The sequence below is a fragment of the Acipenser ruthenus genome, chromosome 7 (genome assembly GCF_902713425.1).
Source record: "Acipenser ruthenus chromosome 7, fAciRut3.2 maternal haplotype, whole genome shotgun sequence".
NCBI classification, from domain to species: domain Eukaryota; kingdom Metazoa; phylum Chordata; class Actinopteri; order Acipenseriformes; family Acipenseridae; genus Acipenser; species Acipenser ruthenus.
Genome location: NC_081195.1, coordinates 26,546,754 through 26,566,587, shown reverse-complemented (window position 1 = coordinate 26,566,587; position 19,834 = coordinate 26,546,754). Strand labels below are relative to the sequence as shown.

The 19,834-nt window shown below is 45.0% G+C and overlaps 1 protein-coding gene across 1 annotated transcript in view; it reads right to left on the bottom strand.

Moving 5' to 3' along the window:
- LOC117415563 (signal-induced proliferation-associated 1-like protein 3) overlaps nt 1–19,834 on the bottom strand; it is a 125,335-nt gene that overhangs the window by 88,124 nt on the left and 17,377 nt on the right.

Here is a 19,834-nt window from a genome sequence, read left to right as displayed (position 1 = left end):
TGGGTTGAAGGCTGAGACTAACCAAGTTTACAAAATGCTTGCATGAAAATCCCAATTCGCAGTTTTTTCCCTGAATTTAAACAGCACTCCCATCCAGGGCACCTCCCTCACAGCAGCAGAGGGTCTGCTTAAGAAGACAGCCTCCGGGGTGAACATCGCCGGGCAGTGATGTGGATTAATGCTGCTGAACGCGAGCCTGTGCGTGTCTGCCTCAACCCTGACTGAGACAAAGCAGAGCCGCGAGTACGAGAACACAATGGAGTCACTGCAGGGCCAGCGACGTGACGAGAGCTGACCTGACACATTGGCACCTGCCTTCAGACTGTTAAAATAACACACAACGCACATCCAACACTGTGCTGTCCACAGACCTGTACTCTCCTACACACCAACACATACAGCACTGTGCTGTCCACAGATCCGGTCTCTCCTACACACCAACACATCCAGCACTGTGCTGTCCACAGACCTGGACTCTCCTTCACACACCCAGCACTGCAGTGTCCACAGACCTGGACTCTCCTACACACCAACACATACAGCACTGTGCTGTCCACAGACCTGGACTTCTGGCATTACTATTGTAAGACATCAGGCCATTACAGATACGGTTATCTTACAACTCCTGCAAGACAACTGCTGGACAAGGCATTCCAACTGCACACAATTCATCATCTTCCATTACCAGGCTTCTAAATAGACTGACACCTGTCAAGGCTTTGATGAAGTAAAGTTCTCTTGAGTCAAGTTCTCTTGAGTAGGATACTGTACTGTGCATCATCTGGGGTTGTGTAAAACTGATGCAGTACCTTTGTGGGGGGGTGGTGTCTCTTTGAAGGGTAGACACATTGTTCACCTGTACCTTTTAGGTTCCAAGTTTCACTCAGGAGTTTTTTGTAAGCTGCAATCACTTTAATGCAGAGCTGCTGTGGAATGCTTCACAAGCCCATGTGCTTTGATTTCTTGTTCCAGCGTGCCATACAGCATTCACTTAGGAAAGGAGGTGCTGGGAGTTAATGCATTAGATCTGTTTAAAAGTGATGCTAGGAAACTGCAGGGGCCAGTGGACAGGGGAGTAAATCAACCACACATCAAATACATTCATAGTGTAGCAATCATCCAGTTTGAAAAAGAAATAGGATACAGAAGTTGCCTTAAACACATCTTTTTTTAAAACGCTACTTGAAACATCCCAATGCTAAAAGACGGAAATGTGCTGTGATAGTGGCAGCCAGCAGCAAGAGCAACATGGCCTGGAGACGGTCAGCAAAGGGCTGAGAAGACTCTTCACACGGCAATGAAAACAAGGCTGATGAAAGAGGGAGATGCAACAAAGAATTTCAGCCCGAGGAGTTGAAAAGCTCACAGCTAGGTCACACGGACGGACGCACGTACGCAAACATCGCAACGAACTCACTTCTGATAATAAGAATGATTATTTATCGTATTTAAATCGATTGGTCGCCCTGGTGGCCTCGCTGATATATGACATTATAAGCATGGGCATGTTTGCAGTTGTATTAGAAGGCTTTCATGCTGAGCCTATTGTTTTGTGCGTCTTGCTTTGATAACAACATGTTGTCAATGCATTATTACATTGGGAAGAGTCTGCACATTTTGCTTTTCAATGCTAAAGTGTTCTCGATGCATCAGTTATTGGCAATTATAACCTGTCCAATATTCGATTAGGAAAATGACTACAGTATCTCTACATCTATCTTCTCTTTTTTACTTATATGACATCTTAATATTTTAAAATGTATTTTAATATTCCTTTACACACACACACAAACTAGTCTTATACTTCTAGAAGTTCAGTTCCCCAGTTGGATCCCTGTATGATAAAGGGTGCGTTTTCATTTCCTGTCACCCTCCTGCTCCGACTCGCAGTGCTGTTGATCCTCCCCAAGGACCTAAAACCTGTCATTAAGCGCAATCCCAAATACCAAGTCCTCTTAATCTCAACACTGTCGCCATGGCGACCAGCTGAGCCCTGCTCCTGTCCCCTCAGGATCCAGCCTATCCATTTCCAATCCCTGCATTATCTATAAACCCCCAGGGTTTGATTGAAATTGCACTCAAACTTTAGTACCAGCAGTATTTTGGAAGCAGTGACTGCAAAAACAAAAGTAAAGCTTCCGTCTCAGCCAGTGCTTTATCATTATTATTTATTTCTTAGCAGACGCCCTTATTCAGGGCGACTTACAATTGTTACAGGATACCACATTATTTTTACATACAATTACATTATTTTTTACACATTATTTTTACATACCCATTTATACAGTTGGGTTTTTACTGGAGCAATCTAGGTAAAGTACCTTGCTCAAGGGTACAGCAGTAGTGTCCCCCACCTGGGATTGAACCCACAACGCTCCGGTCAAGAGTCCAGAGCCCGAACCACTACTCCACACTGCTGCATTCTCTCACTGTGCCTCCACATACAGACACACACTCACTGCTAAGTTAAGAGCACTGGCAAGGTTTATAGCGGTGTAGAATTGGTGTAATGTAGTCACTAGCACTTTCTCTCTGTGGTATATGAAAATGGTAGGTCTGTCAATATCAACATTAACAAAATACATTTGTATTAATCTCTAGGAAAGCGTTACACTTCCCTGGAAGTCTCTGGCAGCAGTTTTAAACACTTCCTACAGTGCTTATAAAAACAACTTCGTTATTATTATTATTTATTGTAATGTGATGTTCCTTATTTAAAACTGGAAAGCTGTGCTTAATACAAGAGAGAACCAATGGAGGCTTAAGGTTCTGTTTTGGGCCGCATTTTAGCCTTCTCGTACAAAAATAATTACTGTAGTTAGCACAAAAGCATTAACATTGCAAATGTTTTGCAAAAGTGTATGAAGAATCTATAGGATATACTGTAGGTTACTTTCTGCATGAACTTGTCCACTAACCCTGCCCTTCAGCCCTGAGCCTCCCCCAGTTCCTTGCAGGTGATCTTTGAGATGTGGGTTACACTACTATCCCCTACTAGCTTTAAACATCAATTTCCAGCACGAGAAACAAAGTTAAGTGCATAAAAACTAGGTTCAAATAAAAATACTAAATGAAACACGGTCCATAATACATTCACATGCACCCTATAGTTATTCTCATGTTTTTAATACAATAACGTTTAATACACAACCCTACTTTGGAGACCTGATACAGAAAACATGATCTTTGTACCAGCAAACTTGAAAAACATTGTAAAAAAACCCTACCTACCTACCTGATCTACCCTGAATCAGGTTACAGCAAACCAACACTTTAAGGGTGGCTGAGTAAAATGACAAATGTAAAGATTTCTAGCCAACAAGTCTGTACAGTAGTCAAAAATGTTTTCACATTTCACTGGTACTATACAAAAGACAGTAACTGTCTGATAAAAACACATTGATATATTGATGAATGAATCACTAATAAACTTGATAAGACCATGGCAGGACGTGAGTGGTGCGGGTAATGATCTAATGTCCATAACAAAAGGTGTATTTACAAAAATCCTTAATTAAATATAACACTCCCCTCTTCCCAGCAATGGCACTGGGGAACTGCAGTTAGTTTGAGTTCCCAAAACCAATAAAACACTAAACAATAAATAAAGTTCTAAAGTACACACACGTGCTGTAGGGGTGTGTAAGGCAATTGCTGTGAGTGCTGCGACAGGTGGCAGTGCAGGTGCTCCAGGTGCTCCAGGTGGTCGTGCTGGCTCCGTAGCTTCAGCTTCCGAACCCGTCTCCGTCTGCTCACACAAACACAGCACTCTGCTTTGGTAACGTCAGCGCAAGGAGCCTTACTCACACAGCTGCGTCCCCTTTGTACTGCCAAACTCCTCCCTGTGATCAGCACGTCGCCACACTCTAGCCAATCGCAACACAGCTGATCACAATAGAGCCGTTCAGCAGCCTTTCACCAAGACGTCCGACTTCCGGTTCCGTCCTGCCATTGAGTCGGCCCAGCCCTGTGAAGGCGTACCACCAACCTTACTCAGCGCCCTCCCAGGTCGGGAGGTAGATTTACAGTTCGGATTCACTCTGTCCCGTTCAGAGACCATTCCAGTACATGCTGATGAAATCCCAGGTGGTGATACTCCAAGCAGTCTTCAAAGCTCTTAAAACCAAACCCATCCAAAACACCCCTATTTTTTGTCTGTTTTTTCTAACTAAGGTTTCATTCCTGACTTGCTATCTTCAGGTATGCAGTGCAGCAGCAGCAGCAGAGAGATGGTGTGGCAGTCTGGCTCGCAGTGGTGATGTGGATGACGTCACGGACCAGGAAGTAACTCAAACCAAAACAGTGGATGGGCGGTTGAAGCTGAGTGCTGGTGCACTCAGCGTATTTAATAAACAAAACAAAAACAAAAGATTTAACAAAACACCAAACAAAAGGGCACGAGGGCCGAACGAATAAACAAACAAGTAAGTTTCGTGCTGGATACTCCAGCACGTTTTAGCAATTGTTTTCTTCCTCTCTCTCTCCCGTTCTCCACTCTCGAACACTCCACACCCCGAGTGCAGAGTGCTGCTGGTTTATATACTCTGGCCGAGGGATTTAACTAGTTGGTAATTATCTTATTATCCCCCGGCCAGAGTCTGCACGCGTTTGGTAAGGATGCATGACTGTCAGCTAGTTAAATAATCAGTAGCTGATCAGCCATGCATCCTCACGAGGTTTTTAAATATAACAATAAAAGACGCGGCGCTTTTACCCGCGCCGCAAACAAAAATACAAATAATAATAAATAGGGGCGGGACACTCCGCCACACATGCCCCCCCTTGTGCGCAGCACACATGGCCTTTTCGGCCACCTCCCCCCTTAGTCCCCAAAGTCCCGGTTAGCAGTCCCGGCGCAGGAACAGGGGCAGCAGCGGACCAAAGGTGGCGGCCACGGTGGGATGTCCTCCTCCCACCCAAACAGCCGTAGCGTTCCAATGGCCCGCGCACCGGCCGGCTCCTCTGGCCAAAAAAATTTTGGGGGTGGTCTCCAGACCTGCCCCCCCTTCTTCATGGCCGACAGCTCCCCTCCGTGGGGCTCTGGCCACCCTTTCTCCTGCAGCGAAATTGCTGCGGGGGAAGCTGGTCTCCTGACCTCCCCCCCCTTCTTCATGGCTGGCAGCTGCCCTTCATGGGGCTCCAGCCACAGTATTTCCTGCCGCGAAAGTGCGGCTGGGGGAGCTGGTCTCCTGACCTCCCCCCTCCTCTTCACGGCCAGCAGTTCCCCTCCGTGGGGCTCTGACCACATGATCTCCGGCCGCGAAAGTGCGGCTGGGGGAGCTGGTCTCCTGACCTTCCCCTTCCTCTTCATGGCCAGCAGTTCCCCTCCGTGGGGCTCTGACCACCCAAACTCCTGCCGCGAAAGTGCGGCTGGGGGAGCTGGTCTCCTGACCTCCCCCCTCCTCTTCACGGCCAGCAGTTCCCCTCCGTGGGGCTCTGACCACATGATCTCCGGCCGCGAAAGTGCGGCTGGGGGAGCTGGTCTCCTGACCTCCCCCCCTTTCTTCATGGCCGGCAGCTCCCCTCCGTGGGGCTCCGACCACAGTGTAGTGACCCCAGGCGAAGCAGGATCCCTGGCGACCCCAGGCGACTGCAGCGGCAGCGGACCCTCGGGAGGTGAACTCGGGAGGGGAGCCCCTGGCCATGGAGGCGGCAGCGGGAGCTCCACTTCTCCCTCGTTCTCTGTAGCTGGTGGCTCTCCAGGTGATGCGGAGCAACAGGCAGCCCCAGGCGATGCGAAGCAGGCATCCCTGGGTGGTGCGAGGCAGGGCAGGAGCAGTCCTTCCCATGACGGTGGATGTGGAACCAGCAGGTATTCACCCTCTGCTGGTGGAGGTGGGAGGGGAAAGCAGTCCTCCCACGGCGGCTGAGACGGAACCAGCAGGTATTCACCCTCTGCTGGTGGAGCTGGGAGTGGCAAGCAGTCCTCCCACGGCGGCTGAGGCGGAACCAGCAGGTATTCATCCTCTGCTGGTGGAGGTGGGAGGGGCAAGCAGTCCTCCCACGACGGTTGAGGCAGAACCAGCAGGCATTCATCCTCTGCTGGTGGAGGTGGGAGGGGCAAGCAGTCCTCCCACGACGGTTGAGGCAGAACCAGCAGGCATTCATCCTCTGCTGGTGGAGGTGGGAGGGGCAAGCAGTCCTCCCACGACGGTGGAGGCGGAACCAGCAGGCATTCACCCTCTGCTGGTGGAGGTGGGAGGGGCAAGCAGTCCTCCCACGGCGGTTGAGGCAGAACCAGCAGGCATTCACCCTCTGCTGGTGGAGGTGGGAGGGGCAAGCAGTCCTCCCACGACGGTGGAGGCGGAACCAGCAGGCATTCACCCTCTGCTGGTGGAGGTGGGAGGGGCAAGCAGTCCTCCCACGGCGGTTGAGGCAGAACCAGCAGGCATTCTCCCTCTGCTGGTGGAGGTGGGAGGGGCAAGCAGTCCTCCCACGACGGTGGAGGCGTTGTTTGTCCCACGCAGGACACCATATGTGGCAGTCTGGCTCGCAGTGGTGATGTGGATGACGTCACGGACCAGGAAGTAACTCAAACCAAAACAGTGGATGGGCGGTTGAAGCTGAGTGCTGGTGCACTCAGCGTATTTAATAAACAAAACAAAAACAAAAGATTTAACAAAACACCAAACAAAAGGGCACGAGGGCCGAACGAATAAACAAACAAGTAAGTTTCGTGCTGGATACTCCAGCACGTTTTAGCAATTGTTTTCTTCCTCTCTCTCTCCCGTTCTCCACTCTCGAACACTCCACACCCCGAGTGCAGAGTGCTGCTGGTTTATATACTCTGGCCGAGGGATTTAACTAGTTGGTAATTATCTTATTATCCCCCGGCCAGAGTCTGCACGCGTTTGGTAAGGATGCATGACTGTCAGCTAGTTAAATAATCAGTAGCTGATCAGCCATGCATCCTCACGAGGTTTTTAAATATAACAATAAAAGACGCGGCGCTTTTACCCGCGCCGCAAACAAAAATACAAATAATAATAAATAGGGGCGGGACACTCCGCCACAGATGGGCATGAAGAGAGTCGGCAAGGATAGGATGTGTTGTTGCGTTCCGGGTCACGTGTCGTTATTCTCAGTATCGGAGCTTGCGAAGATCAGGCTGTAGAACCAGTTTATTCTAAACCATGACCGGTTTTACTTTAATAACAGGCTTAGGAAAGAAAGCATTGCTGCTTGAAGAAAGTGCAACTGCATGAACTACATTAAATTAATATAAAGAAAAAAAATGCAGAAAATAAAACAATTCTAAACTTATTTACAAAAATAGTCAAACAAAATCCTGTGCAGCTGTACCTTACATACAACCACAGCTCTCGTTGCGCTCGCGCAGATTTTTTATTTTTTTTTTAAATCATATTTTTGTGGATTATAAAGAAATTCCTAAATATATTTACAAAATATAGCGATACAAGATACAGCTGGACCGTTGGTCTATTAGTTTTTGAACACCATTTGCTTGCACATCTTTTGGCAAACTGAGATAATTAATAGCAATAATTAATAAATGTCTTTCGTTGTGTGTGACGTCAGTAGCACGGCTTGGCTCTGCAGTGGAAAAACAACCCAGGGCCCCCTTAACCGCACCGTGAGGGCTCGGTGTGGCCTCTGCGAGGAGGTACAGTGGAAAAGAGGCATCAATGGACACGCACACTAATAGCAGTCCGATCCAAGACAAAGGAAACCAATGTATGAATGACATCTGCAGTAAGTAACACACATTCTACTGAGTGCTTCTTGCCTTTTGAGGTCCTGTGTTTATTTCACTTGAGATACAGACAGACAGACAGACAGACAGACAGACAGACAGACAGATAATATAAAAGCAAAGTGAAGAGACCAAAAGGCAAGCTTCATCCTGCATCCATTACTGCACCACATTGTACCAATGGTACAATGATCTTCTTGTGTGGTGTTTTGCAACAACCACAACCTTATAATACGCATGGGGGGGGGGGGGGGGGTCACATTCTTAAACAGTTCATAGCAATGTCAGTATATATTAAAAAAAAATAAAAAAATGATAATGTGTTTAAGTCTTAACATCTTAACATTTGACTTTATGCTCTTTGTGCTGATGGCCTCCCTCAACACACGCTGTTCATCTATCAGTGAACACTGCAACAGATGGCCCTGATGGTAATTAGCATTTGACTTTGTGCAGTTCATGAATCCTGCCTCTCAATGACAGGCTCATTCACAGCGATATGCAAATACACCGTGCAGGTGGTACTACAAGTGTTCTGTCCCCTCTGTGAATGTTAAGGGCTATGCACACCGGACGCGAACGAACGAACGCGAGGTGAATAAAGCACGCACACCGGGACACGAACGAGCGAACGCGAGGTGAATAAAGCACGCACACCGGACACGAACGAGCGAACGCGAGGTGAATAAAGCACGCACACCGGACACGAACGAGCGAACGCGAGGTGAATAAAGCACGCACACCGGACACGAACGAACGAACGCGAGGTGAATAAAGCACGCACACCGGACACGAACGAACGAACGCGAGGTGAATAAAGCACGCACACCGGACACGAACGAACGAACACGAGGTGAATAAAGCACGCACACCGGACACGAACGAACGAACGCGAGGTGAATAAAGCACGCACACCGGACACGAACGAACGAACGCGAGGTGAATAAAGCACGCACACCGGACACGAACGAACGAACGCGAGGTGAATAAAGCACGCACACCGGACACGAACGAACGAACACGAGGTGAATAAAGCACGCACACCGGGACACGAGCGAACGCGAGGTGAATAAAGCACGCACACCGGACACGAACGAGCGAACGCGAGGTGAATAAAGCACGCACACCGGACACGAACGAACGAACGCGAGGTGAATAAAGCACGCACACCGGGACACGAACGAGCGAACGCGAGGTGAATAAAGCACGCACACCGGACACGAACGAACGAACGCGAGGTGAATAAAGCACGCACACCGGGACACGAACGAACGAACGCGAGGTGAATAAAGCACGCACACCGGACACGAACGAACGAACGAACGCGAGGTGAATAAAGCACGCACACCGGACACGAACGAGCGAACGCGAGGTGAATAAAGCACGCACACCGGACACGAACGAACGAACGAACGCGAGGTGAATAAAGCACGCACACCGGACACGAACGAGCGAACGCGAGGTGAATAAAGCACGCACACCGGACACGAACGAACGAACGAACGCGAGGTGAATAAAGCACGCACACCGGACACGAACGAACGAACGAACGCGAGGTGAATAAAGCACGCACACCGGACACGAACGAGCGAACGCGAGGTGAATAAAGCACGCACACCGGACACGAACGAACGAACGCAAGGTGAATAAAGCACGCACACCGGACACGAACGAACGAACGAACGCGAGGTGAATAAAGCACGCACACCGGACACGAACGAGCGAACGCGAGGTGAATAAAGCACGCACACCGGACACGAACGAACGAACGCGAGGTGAATAAAGCACGCACACCGGACACGAACGAACGAACGAACGCGAGGTGAATAAAGCACGCACACCGGACACGAACGAACGAACGCAAGGTGAATAAAGCACGCACACCGGACACGAACGAGCGAACGCAAGGTGAATAAAGCACGCACACCGGACACGAACGAGCGAACGCAAGGTGAATAAAGCACGCACACCGGACACGAACGAACGAACGCGAGGTGAATAAAGCACGCACACCGGACACGAACGAACGAACGCGAGGTGAATAAAGCACGCACACCGGACACGAACGAGCGAACGCAAGGTGAATAAAGCACGCACACCGGACACGAACGAGCGAACGCAAGGTGAATAAAGCACGCACACCGGACACGAACGAACGAACGCGAGGTGAATAAAGCACGCACACCGGACACGAACGAACGAACGAACGCGAGGTGAATAAAGCACGCACACCGGACACGAACGAGCGAACGCGAGGTGAATAAAGCACGCACACCGGACACGAACGAACGAACGCAAGGTGAATAAAGCACGCACACCGGACACGAACGAACGAACGAACGCGAGGTGAATAAAGCACGCACACCGGGACACGAACGAGCGAACGCGAGGTGAATAAAGCACGCACACCGGACACGAACGAGCGAACGCGAGGTGAATAAAGCACGCACACCGGACACGAACGAACGAACGCGAGGTGAATAAAGCACGCACACCGGACACGAACGAGCGAACGCAAGGTGAATAAAGCACGCACACCGGACACGAACGAACGAACGCGAGGTGAATAAAGCACGCACACCGGGACACGAACGAGCGAACGCGAGGTGAATAAAGCACGCACACCGGGACACGAACGAGCGAACGCGAGGTGAATAAAGCACGCACACCGGACACGAACGAACGAACGCGAGGTGAATAAAGCACGCACACCGGACACGAACGAGCGAACGCGAGGTGAATAAAGCACGCACACCGGACACGAACGAGCGAACGCGAGGTGAATAAAGCACGCACACCGGACACGAACGAACGAACGCGAGGTGAATAAAGCACGTACACCGGACACGAACGAACGAACGCGAGGTGAATAAAGCACGTACACCGGACACGAACGAGCGAACGCGAGGTGAATAAAGCACGCACACCGGACACGAACGAGCGAACGCGAGGTGAATAAAGCACGCACACCGGACACGAACGAACGAACGCGAGGTGAATAAAGCACGTACACCGGACACGAACGAACGAACGTGAGGTGAATAAAGAGTACAAAAAAAAAAACTGCAGCTAGTCATGAAAAGAAAAGACTGTCTCCTTTTGTGGAGACGAAATAAAATGAATAAAACACAAAGAAACAGAGTATGATGTACACCACTCACTAAAAAAAGGAAACAGTTCAGGAAATACCACCGGCTTGTTAAAGACCTCATGTGATTGTTATTATTGGTCAACATTATTAAAACAAAGGAACATCATTTTCCAGAAATACAAAACCAGTGTGTGGTGCTCCCCTTCACTCTGACTACAATTAAAGTGAAATAAAGAGATGACGTGCCATTAATTTCCAATTGTTCTGCTATTTCTTGCCATGTGGCGTTCTTTTATTGTCTTTATAGCCACGGACACTGGCATCATAAAGAACATTATATTTTTCAACTTTAATAATTAAATTCTCATTGATGTCCATTTTTTTTTAAATTATTATTATTATTATTATTACTATTATTACTATTATTATTATTATTATTATTATTATTATTATTATTATTATTATTATTATTATTATTATTATTATTTATTTCTTAGCAGACGCCCTTATCCAGGGCGACTTACAATTGTTACAAAATATCACATTATTTTTACATATAATTACCCATTTATACAGTTGGGTTTTTACTGGAGCAATCTAGGTAAAGTACCTTGCTCAAGGGTACAGCAGCAGTGTCCCCCCCCCCCTGGGATTGAACCCATGACCCTCCAGTCAAGAGTCCAGAGCCCTAACCACTCCTCCACACTGCTGCATTCTCTCATTGTGGTAATCTCTGCATGAGCGAGACAGTCACAGTCTCACAGGCGCTACCTTTGACCTTATTTCTGATTGGTCCATTGCGACGCATATAGCTTGTGGCCCAAATAGAACTAAAACAAATGTATTTCTAAATTCGCTCGCACTGCTCGCTACGGCTGCGGTGTGCATTGCTCCATTTAAATCAATAGGTTTAATTATTTTTTATTCACTCGCTCGCTTCATTCACGTCTGGTGTGCATAGCCCTTAAATGTTACATTCTCCCTTCAAACCCTGCTGCTGCTGCTATAGGTATTCACTGGAAACAGTACACCGGTGGCAAGCCTTGCATTATAGCGGTTTGCAGAGTATACAAAGGGAAAGTGGAGGCTCCCTTCCGCAGCCATAGCGTCTGCTGACTGTTGCTATCAAAGCTCGTGGTTTAGGACACTGTCTGCAAAAACGAAAGTTCTGAAAACATCAGACTCTACAATGGCCCATTCTGAACACCAGCTCTCAAATGAACCTCTCAAACTCACATCACAACTTACCAAAAAGTTCACGAGGAAGTAACTTCCCATGTACAGTTATTTTGTTTTTTACTGTCTCCTTAGAGAGTGGTTCTTTTTGCAGTAACTTTTTGCTATTGTCTGTGTTACGAATCCGAGTTCAGGGGGCTGCCTTTGTGTTATAGTTGCCTGCCATAGACATATAGAACCCAGGTCAGATCAGAGCAAGTGTCTTTATGAAAACAAGAGCCAGCAGATCTAGTGAACACAGATTACAGCAGAACTGCCATATCCGACTTCATGGGTCCATCGGATATGAGAAAATATCGTATCTCAGAGGGAGTCGTTAAACTATATTGTGGTTGCTTTATTAACATCACAGCACTATGAATTAACAGTGTGTACGGGACTGCATGTTTTTACCGCGCTTTCTCACCGAGATAAAATCGTGTTTAAAAAAAAAAGTGCACAAAAAGAAAACTGTCTTTGAAATTGGCAAAAAAAAATCTTGTTTAAGCTTTTTAGCATGTGTGAAATATTTTTACTTATGTGCAATTTTGTTATTTATAGAAATAAAAGAAATGAAGACAAAACAAAAACAAAAACAAAAACCTAACTCACACATGTTAAGTACTAACTGCTTTTTTTCCAATCCCTGACTAGCACGTTGGACAGCTAAGCTGTTTACCGATTAAACAAAATAAATCTTAAACACACACAAACAAAATGCTTTTACACACTACAACTGACAGCCTCTCTCTCTTCACACAGACTGGACACTACCTAGAACAGGGCTACTCAACCCTGGTCCTGGAGGGCTGCTGTCCCTCCTGGTTTTTGTTCCAGCTGTACCCTAAATTACTTAATTGGACCAATTAAGTGCTTATTAGAAGCTTAATTGGTCCAATTAATCAATTTAGTGTATAGTTAGAACAAAAACCAGGAGGGACAGCGGCCCTCCAGGACCAACTGACAGAACCCAGAAATAGAAACATGGAGAGGAAGAAAACAGCTGATGAATATTTATGGAGTCTCATTGAATCAACTCACACAAGTTTCACTTTACTCCTGGTCTCCTGAATACCAGCATTCAAGGCAGACCCATAAGAAACAGTGCCCTGCATGGCCAGCATCACTGCCCTGTATCTGACACCCCTCCCAGCCCAAGCATTCTCACTGCAGCTGCATTTCCAGCCTGCAAGCGGATAGCTCTGGGTAACTGATCTGTGTGCAGCACACGGGCTTTAGCAATCAGCCACTCTGCCACAGAAGTCAGACAAATTACCGTTAATGAATCAGCAAACGCATTTCCTAATCCAATATCTAACAGGCATTCAAATCAACAATAACCAAAGCTTTGGGAATACTTTAGTATTCAAAAAGCAAGAAGGAAAACACACACACATATTAATATTAGAATAAATATAACAGATGCATTAGGACAACGTTATTATTAAAAAGCAAGAAGAAAGAAAATGTAGACACACATGTGCTAGTAATACAACAGTAGTCTTTGATTTGTATCGTGCACGTAACCGTCATGGCCTTCTCAATACACTTAACATGCTGGAAGCACGAAACTAAAAGAAATTTGTTCTCAGTTTTGATTTAAAAACAGGCACTGTGCTGGACTCCCTGATGGCAGCCCCGGTGTGAAGCATGAGGCTCCAATGGGCAGCAGTGTGACTATTCGATCAAGAAATATTTAACGCCAAACAGAATCTATGGCGTTCAATAATTGATTAATTGGTTAATAGTTCATTTCTCATTATTACTTTATTGAAGTTTATTTATTTAACCAGGAAAGTCCCGTTGAGACTAAAATATTTTTCCAAGGGAGACCTGATTACAAGAAACTATTTAGGATCACCGTCCAGAACAAAAACATGTCTCAGCTACATAGGTGTCAATTTTTAGTTTTAACTCCTTAAAAGTATCAAGAAAGTAAGTTTCAGTTTGTTCCACGACCAGTAACCTAGAAAACTGAAAGGCTTTTTTTTCCCAAACTACTTGGATGTTTACTTTGTCTGATTACTTGTTTGTCAAACAAATTATACAGTAAGTCCTGTAACTGGGTTTGGCAAAATGAACTGGAAACCGAGCCAAATAAAATTATTTTACACTGTGATTAACTGCTGTCAACACAGCAGTTTGGACTTACTGTTTAAAGGCATTAAAACATACTTACTGTTTAAAGGCATTAAAACATACTTACTGTTTAAAGGCATTAAAACATACTTCCATTACTGGCCTTATGTTGTATTCTGGCTAAAAGTTTACTTAGAGCACAGTGTAAGAAAGCACAGTGAAAGCATGGTAAAGGATAGCGGTATGGTAAAGTATATTAATAAACATGGCAAACCAGGACAATCTATGGCAAATGCATAGTATAACCCTGGGAAAAGCATGGGGTAAAACTGCAGTAATATCAGCGGCAGACTTTTATAAGGTCAGTAAAAGAGACTTCAAGCTAGATTCAAATCCAGAGGCAGAATTCTATGAACCGACTACATCACGTGGCTTGCCTTAATGTCACGTTTCTGCCAAATCGTGTAATTCAACCACTGCTTTCATCCCTGAAAGAAACTTGCCTTTCATGTAGAAACAATTATGTAAAGTACTTAGCAATGTTTCAGCATGATTGCTTTCAATGACCTGCTTTCAAGTTCACACAGCACATGTTGTAAATGCGAGCGTGAGCAAAGTAACTGGATCAATAGTGGACTGTCGGTGAATTCTTATGTGCAGTGGTGTCTGATTAGGCTCAAAGATCAAGTCAGTGCACTAATGGCTTGCAAATTAAGGGTACAAATGGAAAGTTAAGCACCATTAATAATATAGCAGACCCCAGGTCTGTGAATGTGTTATAGATTAGTCTCAAGAGACCAGTTTATATGGCTGTTCAGTTGCACTCCTCCAACACTGTACTGCACTAGCCTGCCATATTTCACAGGGACTCAAATCCATTTCTGTTTTCTTGCTGGCACGAGAAATGGAATTGGAAACGGTGGTGTGGAATCCAAGCCGTTCTCAGTCATTAAGAACTCTCCTGTGCAGCACAAACTGCAGGCTTGGCAGCAATGGAGACTGAGAAAGAACTGCTGTCCTAATTTATACACAGAGCAAGGGCAAGAGCAAGCAGTGGCAATGAGAGCATACACAAACTGCCCTGCAATGCCTCATGCCCGCCCTGGACTGCAGGGAGCACCCTTTCTCTTAGGGGTGAGGGAGGGAGCAGTTCAGTCCCCATGCCTCAAGCCTGCCCAGGACTGGAGGAGCCCCCTTTCTCTTAGGGGGGTGAGGGAGGGAGGGAGCAGTTCAGTCTCCATGCCTCAAGCCTGCCCTGGACTAGAGGGAGCACCCTTTCTTTAGGAGGTGAGGGAGGTAGCAATTTAGTCTCCATGCCTCAAGCCAGCCCTGGACTGGAGGGAGCACCCTTTCTCTTAGGAGTGATGGAGGGAGCAGTTCAGTCTCCATGCCTCAAGCCTGCCCTGGACTGCAGGGAGCACCCTTTCTCTTGGGGGGTGAGGGAGCAGTTCAGTCTCAACGCCTCCAGCCTGTCCTGTTATTTCTGTAAAGCTCAAACTGCAAGCCCTGACACTGCCATAAACCACCACCATTAATGACAGGGTTAGTAGGGTCTGCTAATCATTGACATTAAAGACAGTAATTGCGCAGGCAAACCAGTCTGTTACAGTGCTGTTTGACATTGTGACCTGCAGAACAAGCACAGGTTGAATGAAGATTCATGTTCATTGGACACTTTAAGCCCTGCCTCATCAAAGGGTTCAGAGGTCAAATAAGCAACATCCTTCCTGGTTTTCAGTGCTGTCTGAGGACCTGTGTGGACTGCTTCCTAAATCATGCGGCAGTCAACAGATTCTCTTTCCGAGTAGACCTAGATTATATACTGGAATTCTGCATTGAATGGAGTATTTCAGTCTGCTCAGTCCGATTAGTGACAACACAGGGACATTAACGTGACCTGTTTTATATACAAACAAACTCAAACCAGTCTGAACCCAGGAAAGACCACAGGGTGTAATTGGACACGAGTCTCCCTGCTAGATGGTTACAGGACCAAATTTACTTATTTATTTTTTATTTGCCAGAAATGTCTCTGCTCAACAGTAGAGTTGTTAAGAAGAGATATTTCCGCCAAAGTTATTTTAAATAAGTAAATTTGAATTACAAAATATTTTGCTTCCTCGCTGTCCTATCTATTTGTTTAAATTTAGCACAGCAAATAAAGATTAAAAAAAAAAAAAAAAAAATCGAGAAAGTGTTTGCTATCAGTGGCAATACAGTAACCACAATACTATAGCAATTAGTCTCTGTTTTGAATGACGAGTTGAAATCAAACACCTGCACGCAGTCTGATTAGTATCAGCAACTTCATTTAGGCACATCACAGTAACAACACAGGCACGTCGCATCTCTTCTAAAAGCAGGAGAAGGAGGCTTTGACTTTATGAACACACACTGTGAACAAATAACTGAACAAACAGCACAAGCAGGATTAACACATAACTAGATTATTTTTAACTACTAAAACTTTTTTTTTTATTATTTATTTTGCTAATAAATGTTAGGACCCAACGGTATCTTAAATACTGAAACATACACAAATTATTATTATTATTATTATTATTTATTTCTTAGCTGACGCCCTTATCCAGGGTGACTTACAATCGTAAGCAAATACATTTCAAGTGTTACAGTACAAGTAATACAATAAGAGCAAGAGTAATACAATAAGACCAAGACGGTTGGCCCTGGGAAATATTCCATGAGCGCATTCTGTCTCTTAAAGGGATTGTTGCCTGGCCCTGATTGGATAGCAGATTCCCCAACCTACTCTGATTGGCTGGGCGCTGTCACTGCGCCACTAAACACGCCTGCGCTGGGTTTTTATGTTGATCAGAATCACTTTTGGAGAAGCCACGCCCTACTGGACAGACGCGTTTGACTTTAACCACTGAGTCTGCGATTGCACTCGTTTCATCAGAATCGAGCACTATTCTTCTTTAAAAGAGAATGAAATAAAAGTTCTGATCTTTATATTAATGTTATATACTGTAGAACCTGTTTGCAAACATTTCTGATCAAAACTATATCTAATGTAATCCACGGATAATCAATTTCTATTCTGTCAAATATTTCTCTACTGTAATTGATTTTACAGTGTCATTGCATTCTTCCATAGCAGATCAACGTCAAGGAATGTATTTTAGCTACACTTAAATACTGAAAAAAAGTTTAGAAAAGCCAACGTTTTTTGGATTCAATTATACTTCTTCCATATACTTCTTAAACATATACTGTGGTTCTCAAACAAAAGTAGATTTCTTACATTTTGTTAGATTTTTTTTTTTTTTTTAAAGTGTAGTGCTGGGCTGAACATGGATTTATAATGCAATCCATACAAATCTCTATTACTATGCAATATATTATGTAAAGAAAATATCATGATTCATCAACACACAACAAATCATTATAGTACCCCTCATTTTTTTATGTTTGAATAGATTATAAAGTTGGATATAAACACAAATAAGCCCAGAATCTCACCAATAACCTTTTTTGTGAACCAGTATCAAAGTACTGCCTAACCTCTATGTCCTGCCTTCCACTACCACACAAGCCAAAAACCACAACTTCCACATAAGGAATGTGTTGCTGTCATTTCGTACTTGATCATTTCCTATATTTTCACATTTGAGGTCCTTGTGGTTTGAGATCGTTACTGCTATTTAGCCACAGTTTGCAGATTTGCTTGAGTGTGCAACTTGCTGAAGGGACTGGCCAGTAGTATGAAAGTGGGGGCAGGGAAAGCCCTAGACTGCATAACGATACACTCAGCCCAATCAAACCCCCACTGGGGGAGCCCTCATCGCAGCGATTTCTAAAGGACTGCTTCTAATCCACATCATTGATTAACTGGTGTTTTTTTTTTTGCTGTACAAGTCCCCCTCAAGCACAGCTGTTGTTGAAAGAAAGGACACAGCCAGGTAGTGGAGATGAATTACACAGAAGCATGCTTCTATGTGAAATCATCAAAAAGGACAGCAACACTCTCAGAGCAGCCCGCAGATGATTAATGATCCAGCAATGAGCGGTTATGAATGAGGGAACTGAATCAGTTTAGCCTACACCACAGAGGAACTAAGAGAGACTTGGCTGTCAGCTAGCAACACTGCGCACAGAAACCAGGACCAACAGACACAGCTAGAAAGTAAGTGGACAGCCTGGACAGAGGGAGTTCCATGTTCTTAGATGTCATTTTGTTACTGTTACAGGAAGCATATTTATCCTTTCAGGGTGTTTCTGGAGGTCTGTATTAAAACAATGCCACTAGGAAGTGCACCGGTAATTTCTTCCCCCCTGAAACAGTTACAGAATTGTAATGCAGAAATAACAGGTGATCACCCTCAGTGTATCCCTGCTGGTCATTTGTATACAAGCCCTTAGTTGTGCATTGACTCAGAGGTAAAATATGCTGTTGACTTTATAAAATATCCACAAGTGCTGACAGAGTATTCAATAATAAAGAGCACATGGGATCAAGGGATGATACACGCTACAAAATGCAACAGCACTTGGGATACAAAGAATTCCTTTAAAAGCTCAGCAGATAAAAAGATAAATCTGTCTTTTCACAGAAACTCTTTGTTTTTCTGCACAAAGTAGTTGGTTACACTGATAAACTGATAAAACCACAAAAGCAACTGCATTACGATTCAAGCAATCTATTTATATTTTCACGCTACGTTTGATCTAACAGGACAAACCTTTGAATGAATACTCCCTTGTTTTGGGCCACTCCTAGATTTCTTTCATGTTAGTGACAATAATGAAGTACACTTTACCTTTCAGTGGAGGGATAAATATGTGTTTAACTTGTTCTAAATGTTAAAATCTTCGTACAGCAGATTCATTCCCTAGCATTTCACAGGACCGCTGCGTTTGATCTGATATTATATATATATATATATATATATATATATATATATATATATAATACCCCCGATGCTGGTGAATCACCCAGGACTGCATCAGACATCTGTCCCTGGGTATCCCGGGCTTACCCTTGACAATAACATTAATGCAGTCCAGGTGGATTCCCTGGCAATGCACTGCTCCAAACAGATTCAGATGTGGCTTACTCCGACTTAGGTCGATCAATTCAACCCCTTAGTTTCATATAAGGCTTCCCTTATGTGTGAGTGTTTGAAGTTATGGATGAAATATATTTGGTATGTCATATTAAACATGGAGCACTGTTTCAGCACTACAGTTTAATTACACAATTTCTGAATGCTAGTTTGACTTTTGACTCGTGTGAGTTGGTCCCTACTGTAGACTGAGCTTCTTTTACCTCATTTCCATGAGCATGTGAGCCTAGTGTTTTTTAACAATATAAATCAGTTAATTTTCTCTACTGTGGTAATTTCTATAACATGTTAATGACTAAAAAAGGGTTATAATGAAAGTTTCATCACGTTATGAAGATGATGTGGATTAACTGTGCACACTCTGTACTGTCTTGTAACATGAATGCTTTTATATGTGTGACCCTGGAGGAGAATTTTACAATTAAACTGATTATCAAAATGATTTATGATGCAAGCTGGGCGGTCTCTAATTCCTGCTCTGCTCCTGTATTCAAAGCATTCAATCCAAACACTGCAATATATCAGCTCAAAGCTGCCGAGCTGTGTGAAGAGTGTAGGCCTGTTTGATCTTTGATGAGGAGGCTAAATCTAACACTAGACTCAACGCACCTTCCCGTTAGAGCACACTCTGAACCAGACACAGCAGAC